At 40.2% G+C, this 8,379-nt stretch overlaps 1 long non-coding RNA gene across 1 annotated transcript; it reads right to left on the bottom strand.

Annotated features, from left to right (window-relative positions):
- Nucleotides 1-5,362: 5,362 nt before the first annotated feature.
- On the bottom strand, nt 5,363-6,971 carry LOC134102786 (uncharacterized). Its single transcript, XR_009941554.1, has 2 exons — nt 6,836-6,971; nt 5,363-5,600 (listed from the first exon to the last, which is right to left on the bottom strand). It is a non-coding gene; the product is annotated as an uncharacterized LOC134102786 (long non-coding RNA).
- Nucleotides 6,972-8,379: the final 1,408 nt, after the last annotated feature.

The following is an 8,379-nucleotide window of genomic DNA, read 5'->3' as shown; positions in this document are numbered from 1 at the left end:
ATTATAGACATTAGATAGGCCTACTGTACACCCGGGTGTAAATAGTAGGGTTGACTATTTGCACCCGAGAGTAAAGTATTGTTGATTATAGACACCCAGATGTAAGTATTGTCGATTATAGGCACCATTTACACCCAGAATCAGAATCAGCTTTATTGGCCAGGATTGCGTAAACAGTCACGGAATATGATTGATTAGATATTTTAAGGGCGAAGCGACATCCACCTATGGCGGCATCTTGCCCGGGGCGGCACAAGTGCTGGCAAAAAAAATAAAAAAAGAATTCGGGAGGTTTTCTGACTAACTATATTAGTCAGTTTGGTGTGCATAGAGAGAGTAACTAAAAGCTTGTTGTTGTGAGGCTGTCGCAGTATGTGACATTGTTGAAAGTTCTGTTGAAAGTGTTGTTGTGTAGCCTATTGTCGAAACAAATGTCTGTTGGAATTATCTCCACTTAATTTTGATATCTTTCTTATTCATTTTACTCAACCAAGTATTTTTGGTTGCATTTGCATTGTGGGAAATAAAACCCAAACCTAAAAAAACTTGCCACTTTGACCTGACTTTGCCTCCTATTCCTCCAACCCTTCCAACCTGTTCTAACAATCCTAAAACAGTTTCCTGCCCCAGGGTAGGGGAAGAAGTACAAATTGCATGGTTGACTTCTGGAGAAGTCAAGTCACTTTTATTTATCCATGCGTTTTCTTGTCTGCACAGAGTGCAACCGAAAGCACTCCACATACTGACACACAAGGCAAAAGATGCCAGACGGAGCGATGTAATCGCCAGCGTACAATGAATATGATATCAGATAACAGATCATTGATCTCTTGTGTTTTGGATGAATTTGCATTTGTGGTTTGGCTTTTTTGCATTTGGAGTGTATTAGGCTACAGTCAGTACCTGAGGTGCGAGGGGGAGATCCATGAATGAGCCACTAGGCCTATTACTAATACAAACAATACACAGTATGCACTCCGAGTGCGTCAATTCAGAAATTGAACACACATTAATTCATGTCACTAACCACATACAGTAGGCCTACTCTTACAGTGGCTAAACAGCCAATTCAACAGGCAGGATAAAATGAGCAATGACAATGTCCAATTTACAGTTACAGTTACTCCAGTGTGCATATGCTCAGCAATACAGTAAATACATGAAAATAATACACAGGTCAGATCAACCACGATGATCAGCAGCTGCGGGCCAACACCAAATGTCGATGTAAACGAAACAAAACAAAACAGCACCAAACTCGAATCAAGAAGCCTTGATGTTGCCACTCCCTTGTGTTACAGCCGAAATCAATCAGATGTTGGCTATGTTGTTAGGCCAATGTTCTGCAATGTTGACCATGTTACAGTAGGGTCTATGAGTCACAGGATACACAACTCGCAGGAGGCCAATACAGCACAAGGAAATCCTGCGGTGAAGGCCAGAGTCAGGTAGACAAACAACGTCTGCTTTCAAAATAAGTCGGAATTTACAGCTGCTTCTATACACGGATTGGCTCACCTCCGATTGCTTAGAGCCACTCATGATTAGCCTGACGAGCCAGACCCACATCAAGATGTACAGTAGGGTCTGGACACTCACCGTAGACAGGGCTCAATCGGAGGGGTGGGATAAACAGTTGTCTTTCAAATTCCCTCCCCGCAATAGGATAACGCTAAACGAATCATCTTCTTGTTTTCAAGTAGCAGGATGCGTAACCTTCCCTCTCCACGCAATAGGATAACGCTAAACGAATCATCTTCTTGTTTTCAAATAACAGGATGCGTTACCGTCGCAACCTCTGGTCGCATGTCAGTCACCATTATGTTAAGCCCTGTGATTGGGCCGCTGGTGCTGGGGGATTCTCAGCTTCCTGGCTCAATGGATCGTGCCTAGACTGCCCCGCCAGCCAAATTACATTTGCTGCCGCTAGGGGCGTCTAGATTTCTAGGCTAACTCATGATGGCACTACCGAGCTAAACAAGGGGCGTGGACCTAGTCCTGACAATAGGTGGAACCTTATAATTCAAAGGAGACAAAATGTTTGCCGCTGTTTTGAATAAGAATGGTTTAGTGTCCTGACCCAGGTGTGAACACAGAGTTAATGAACGCCATATGGGCAGTAGGACCACAAAAACACGTTCTACAGGTTTTTGTATGACCATGTGGATGGATGGTGAACCTGATTTCTTCAAGTAGCCGTTGTTCCAGGGACAACACCCCTAAAGTTGTTCCAGGTCCAACAACTCTGTTAACCAATCACTGCAATGTGATGTCATCAATGTGCGACTTCACCCCCGTTCAAAATTTCCCTCCCGAAATCAACATCTTTTCAGCTCCGTGTAGGTAAGTCATTGCACTGTTTCTTCTGTTTCCCATGTAAAATAAGAGACTCAATGTGCATTTTCAAAATTATTTATTGTAACAACTATGTTGTTTTGGTGCCAGTTTAGTAAGGAGTTTTCGAGTTCAATTCACCTTTTCGTTATAGCCCATATCTAAAGATATCAGTTAGCTGCTAATGGTAAGCATAGTTTTCAGTCAAATTCAGGCAACATTGTAATGACATGTATGTTTACTCCTCAATAGCTGTTAGAATAGCTGTTTTAGCATGAGCTTGTTAATAGCAATTTGTAAACTACCACAAGCTCTTATTTTAACCTTTCAGTATGTTTGAATTTGCAATGTCATGTAGATTTAGTCAGTTATGCTACTTGGCTAGAAGCACAGATTTTGGACTACTCTCTTATTAGTGGGCTAAAATCTTTATTTAGTGTACATTAAGAGTTTATACTTCTTTTGATCTGCGGAGGGTGCTATTGAGGCAATGTTAGTACAGGTTCATCATTGATCAACCTGGACCAACATCACTACATTGATCCTGGGCCGTCATTACCATGTTGACCCAGGAGCAACATTTTCTCATTGACCCTGGGCTAACGTTACCATGTTGACTCATTTTCTTGTTGAGCCTGGGCAAACGTTACCATGTTGACCCAGGAGCAACATTTTCTCATTGACCCTGGGCTAACATTACCATGTTGACCCAGGAGCAACATTTTATCATTAACTATTTGTGCCAGTTTATTTGCTTATATGCGTTGGACTAAACATTGATAGTAAAGAGTTAGCCTTTAGAAGAACAATGTTTTCTTGTTGACCCTTTGCTTGGACTAGACTTCAATATGTATACCCTGTCAGAGTATTCAATTAATTGGCCGCAATCCCGGTGTGAATGGGATCTTATATCAATATAGTAAAGTGCTCCAAGAAAACATTTCTTGCCCTACCTTTAAGTTAGCGTACTCAGTAACTGACAGTGGTATTTGTGTGTTGTGTGCATTTCAGAGATGGAGGATATAATCAAGGAAGCAGTTTTTAAAGAAGAAAAAAAGAGGGAAAGAAGGAAAAACACCAAGCTTCATATCCATTTTCTGAAAGAAGTTGATGAACAGGCACATATTAGAAAGATTAATAATGAAGAAAACACAGCATCTTTCAGGAAAACATGCTATTCCAGTTTCAGTGACCAAAAAAGGTGATGCTACAGTATTTGTTTCACTGTGCAAGGTCTGGTCCTGTGTCTGTAAAAAGCCAAAGAGTCACTGGATGCAAAGCGTACGTTTCATTCAAAGTCAGAAATGATCATAAAGGTTTGAAAGTGGTTGTGCAGAGAACGTGCAACGATCACAGTGGGCACAACCCACTTTTAAAAGAGGATGGCCACTGCCATCGTATTCATCCAGACCTATTCTGAAGATTGAAAAGTGGATCACTCTTGGACTTAAACCAGACATCATACTCCTCCAAGCCAATGAATGGTCACGAAAGCAAGGGAAAACCTATATAGAGATGTTGTCATGCCTCCTTTTTGGGGATTTTTTTTATTTCATAAAAAATTAAAATGTATTTAATACCCTGGAATACATGCTTTTAAGGAGAATGTATCTGTTGTTGAAACTAGCCTTTTTTTCTTTCACCCGATTGTGTCCTAGATCTTTTTATCTACACCATATGCATCCCACCCTGTTAATGCCACACTGGAAATTGCTTTGACTGTGGTGAGATCCAGGGCAAAAGCTGTGCTCAGATCAGTAATCAAATAATTGGTAATTGTTGAATGATTGTGCTGTAAGCGTATCTTACACTGATACCTACACTTAGTTGAGTCAAATTGTTTATAATTGGGGCATATCTGTCATACGCTAGCTATTTGTTTATCCAGCACATAGCGACGTCCACAGACAAGGTGGAGTATGTTGCATGATTTTATGTATTGAAGCAAGTCAAATTTGTAGTTTCTTATGTCTCATTTCATCAAACTACAAATACGCTGCCCGATCTGGTAAAGTTACATAGTGCGGTTATAGCCAATAGAGGGACGCAGAGTGAAAGCAGAAGTGCCGTTCACCCTGTTACGAGTTGATGAACCGCTGAAATGATTTTGGAAACATTATTTTAACATTTGGGAGATCCGGGGCCTTTTCACGCACTTTGAGGCAGTCAGCTATACCTTGAGATTTTTAAATATTTAATCTAACTAAAAACATCTAATGCAAAAGTGGCACATATGGTTATATTCTAGAGGTCCTCCACAATAATTATATGAGAGTAAAGTGGAAACTAGTTGATTTAAAGTTTCTGATGGCGTCACTTATAAATTATGTTTCTAGGACAAAAACTAGCAAAGATTGAGATGTAAGTTTGGAACAGTTTTTCAAATCCCCAGGGGGGGATTTAGACTCGGGTTAAGGTACAAAAAACTCTTTGGTGTTGTTTTAAAAATAACCTTCACCACGGCACCAGATAGACATGTAATTGAGAGATGAGGAACAGGCCTACTCTTTCTTCTTACAGCCCGTTGGCCCATGATTCTTCAAACCTAAAATTCCCTAGACCTCTACTTTTACCTCAGCTTTACCCATTAAGGTATGGTAAGGTATGTAATAAGGTAATGTTAATTTCAGGGTTACTTTGGTGTTCCAGCATTTTCAATTTAAGATATTGAATGTTATCAATCACTTTGTGATAGACCTTAAAAAATGCTCTGATGAATAATGTTGTAGTGTAGTGATTTTGGCCTATACAGGCCTCACTGAACCAAGCCTATTTGAAGTTTGCCACAGGAAGCAAAGAGAGAAAGTGTTTTTATGTCTGTGTAAGTGCACATCTGATCAGCTGATCTGTAGGTAAAACTATATGTGCCTGGAATCAAATTTAGTTAAGTATGTTTAAGTTGTTTTTTAACAGAAGACCATAGGTGTCACAAAGTCAAATGAAATACCCCAAATGTTATGAAAATATTCATGAAAAATTGTCTTTCATTGATTCAGATGTCCTGTATGAACAAAGACAAAAAGCCCAATTACATCTAATTATATGACATTTAATTAGACTGAAACACAACTGGGGGTTTTAAGACAAAAAACAATGTGGCTTTACAACAAAAAACACAACTAAAAGGACAACTAGTGCCTTTCATTTGCCAACCCTGTCCAGCTTGTCAATAAGAAAAGACATAGTAGCATCCAAAGCTGGAGATCCAAATTGATGATTCCGTCAAGGCTGCTTTCAGGTTGCTTTGTAATTTCTGAAGTGTCTTCCTGTAATGAGGATACGCAAATGTTACGTAAGAATATGAAAAATAAGACTTTGAAGAACAAGAGTGCATTTTGTCTCATTACAAAAGACAACTTTGGATAACACTAGACAGTAACAGTAGTTTTCATGAACTCTAACAGGAAGACTTCAAAGAACAGTGCATTGCATTTTCATGCAATAAAGAATAAGGCATAAGTATAAAACAGTAGTGTGGGTCAGTGTAACTGGAAAATGGAAAGTGTAGTGTTAGTCTAGGATGGAAGAACACTTTAGTTACAGTACATCAGCACATGCAGCATCCACTCCGTCACAGACTGTGTCAGCAGTAACATCCAATGCCAGTCTAGTGGCGAAACCATTGGCCAGCTCCTTTGCTTCCTGCTCTGACAGGGCGCTGAATATTGTTGTCCTTGTTTTTTTCTTTTTGGGTAAAGCTTTTACGATAGCAGGCACACTCTTTTTTGCGTCCCTGAAAAGAACAGTAATTGTGCAATGTTAGGAAAATGTTGCTCCTGGGTCAACATGGTAACGTTAGCCCAGGCTCAACAAAAAAATGTTGCTCCTGGGTCAACATGGTAACGTTAGCCCAGGCTCTACAAGAAAGTGTTGCTCCTGGGTCGACATGGTAGGCTAACGTTAGCTCAGGGTCAATGAGAAAATGTTGCTCCTGGGTCAACATGGTAATGACGGCCCAGGATCAATGTTGGTCCGGGTTGATCAATGATGAACCTGTACTAACATTGCCTCAATAGCACCCTCCGCAGATCAAAAGAAGTATCAACTCTTAATGTACACTAAATAAAGATTTTAGCCCACTAATACTGTAAGAGACTAATCGGAGAATAGTAGTCCAAAATCTGTGCTTCTAGCCAAGTAGCCTAACTGACTAAATCTACATGACATTGCAAATTCAAACATATTGAAAGGTTAAAATAAAAGCTTGTGGTAGCCTAGTTTACAAATTGCTATTAACAAGCTCATGCTAAAATTTCTAACAGCTATTGAGGAGTATACATCATTACAATATTGCCTGAATTTGACTGAACACTATGCTTACCATTAGCAGCTAAAGGATATCTTTAGATATGGGCTATAACGAAAAGGTGAATTGAACTCAAAAACTCCTTACTAAACTGGCACCAAAACAACATTCTTAGAATAAATAATTTTGAAAATGCACATTGAGTCACTTATTTTACATGGGAAATTGTTGAGAAGAAACAGTGCAATGACTTACCTACACAGAGCTGGAAAGATGTTGATTTCGGGAGGGAAATTTTGAACAGGGGGTGAAGTCGCACATTGATGACATCACATAGCAGCGATTGGTTAACAGAGTTGTTGGACCTGGAACAACTTTAGGCAGTTGTCCCTGGAACAACGGCTACTTGAAGAAATCAGGTTCACCGTGGAGGGATACTGGTAATGCATGCACCATTTATTTATCTAGAAGGGCAATCTTCAAATTACACTGCGGTTCCTGTGAAGGCGCAGGCGGTTTCATGCCTCATGACAATCCACCACAGTGGCGTTCAAATCCTTGCCATGTCACGCAGGCGCGTAGGAACGTAGTAAGCATTGGGGGGGACAAGAATGAGGTCCGAAATTTTTTATATTAATAAATAAAGGGGGCGAATTATAAGTCACATAAGAGATAAAAAACGCACACAGCTAGTCTTTAGGACAACTTAAACTGACTCCCCCAATGCTTCCCTTTACATGGCTGCATAAACGTTGCTTAAATGAAAATATGTTTCTTCTTCTTGACTTTTCATATGCCATCTAAGTAAATTGTATGTCAGCTGACAGATGGATGCGCGTTTTGGGCACAATGAATGGGTTTGCCCTTAGTTTAAAGGGAGACGCAGGGAGAGCGCGCTGTGGCTATTGTTACCTATATGCAGCCAGCTCAACAAAGTAACGTGGTTAGAAGATTCCTGTATGCTGCATTGCCGTGACCATTTCCTTGTGGATTTTTCTCATTGGAATACAGCTAACGAACGCGAAAGCTGAGATTGCCTTGCGCATCAGTGTTGGAACGATACTCAACAAACTGTGAGATAGCCTAAACATTGTTTTTCGTGTCTGGGAGATCTCGTTGTCGTTTTTGACTGTCGGCTTCTTATGTTTATTGTTTGGACGTATGGACACTGAACTTTGAGGGGGTGTTTGTTTGTGCATTATGAAGCTTTGTGTTAATTAGTATGTGTCGGGCCTTCACCTCAGCGCGTAAGTTGCGCGCTAGGTGCCCACGAACGAACTCATTGCTTAATTTGTGACAAATAGCCTATTCATCTTTCATTTGTGTTTTTTCATTTGTTAGATTATTGCATGTTTGACGTAGTTTGTAAACAGGCATTCTGCCCGTTTATCTTAAGTCAACCGAGGCCTTCGGTTGCTCATATCCGCCCGTAACCTTATGTACGTCGTGACAGTGTGTAGATTATAATAAGAGGCAAATTGTTACACATTTAATTTTAAAAGCATAGCCTATAATAGGATGAACAAAGTGTATGGACTTGCTAAATCCAGGTAACCAGATAATTAGGCTATGTGCCACGTCAAGCGATAAGCCTACATTTAAAAGCGACAGCCGTGACTAACTTATTTAGGCTATCGTAGACTAGGCCTACTGTATTCACCCACAATAGGCTATCCTCTTAACTATTTCGAAAAGAATGAAAGAAGGCCGTAAACTAAATATTTGGACTGAGAGAGTAGCCTACATTAGCTTTCAGACACTCAAGGTGAGGAAGTGCTCCATGCTGCATTATTGAGACG

Source organism: Sardina pilchardus, chromosome 15 (assembly GCF_963854185.1).
Source record: "Sardina pilchardus chromosome 15, fSarPil1.1, whole genome shotgun sequence".
Classification (NCBI taxonomy): domain Eukaryota; kingdom Metazoa; phylum Chordata; class Actinopteri; order Clupeiformes; family Clupeidae; genus Sardina; species Sardina pilchardus.
The sequence above is the reverse complement of the archived record's forward strand: the minus strand, read 5'-3'. Positions and strand labels throughout refer to the sequence as shown.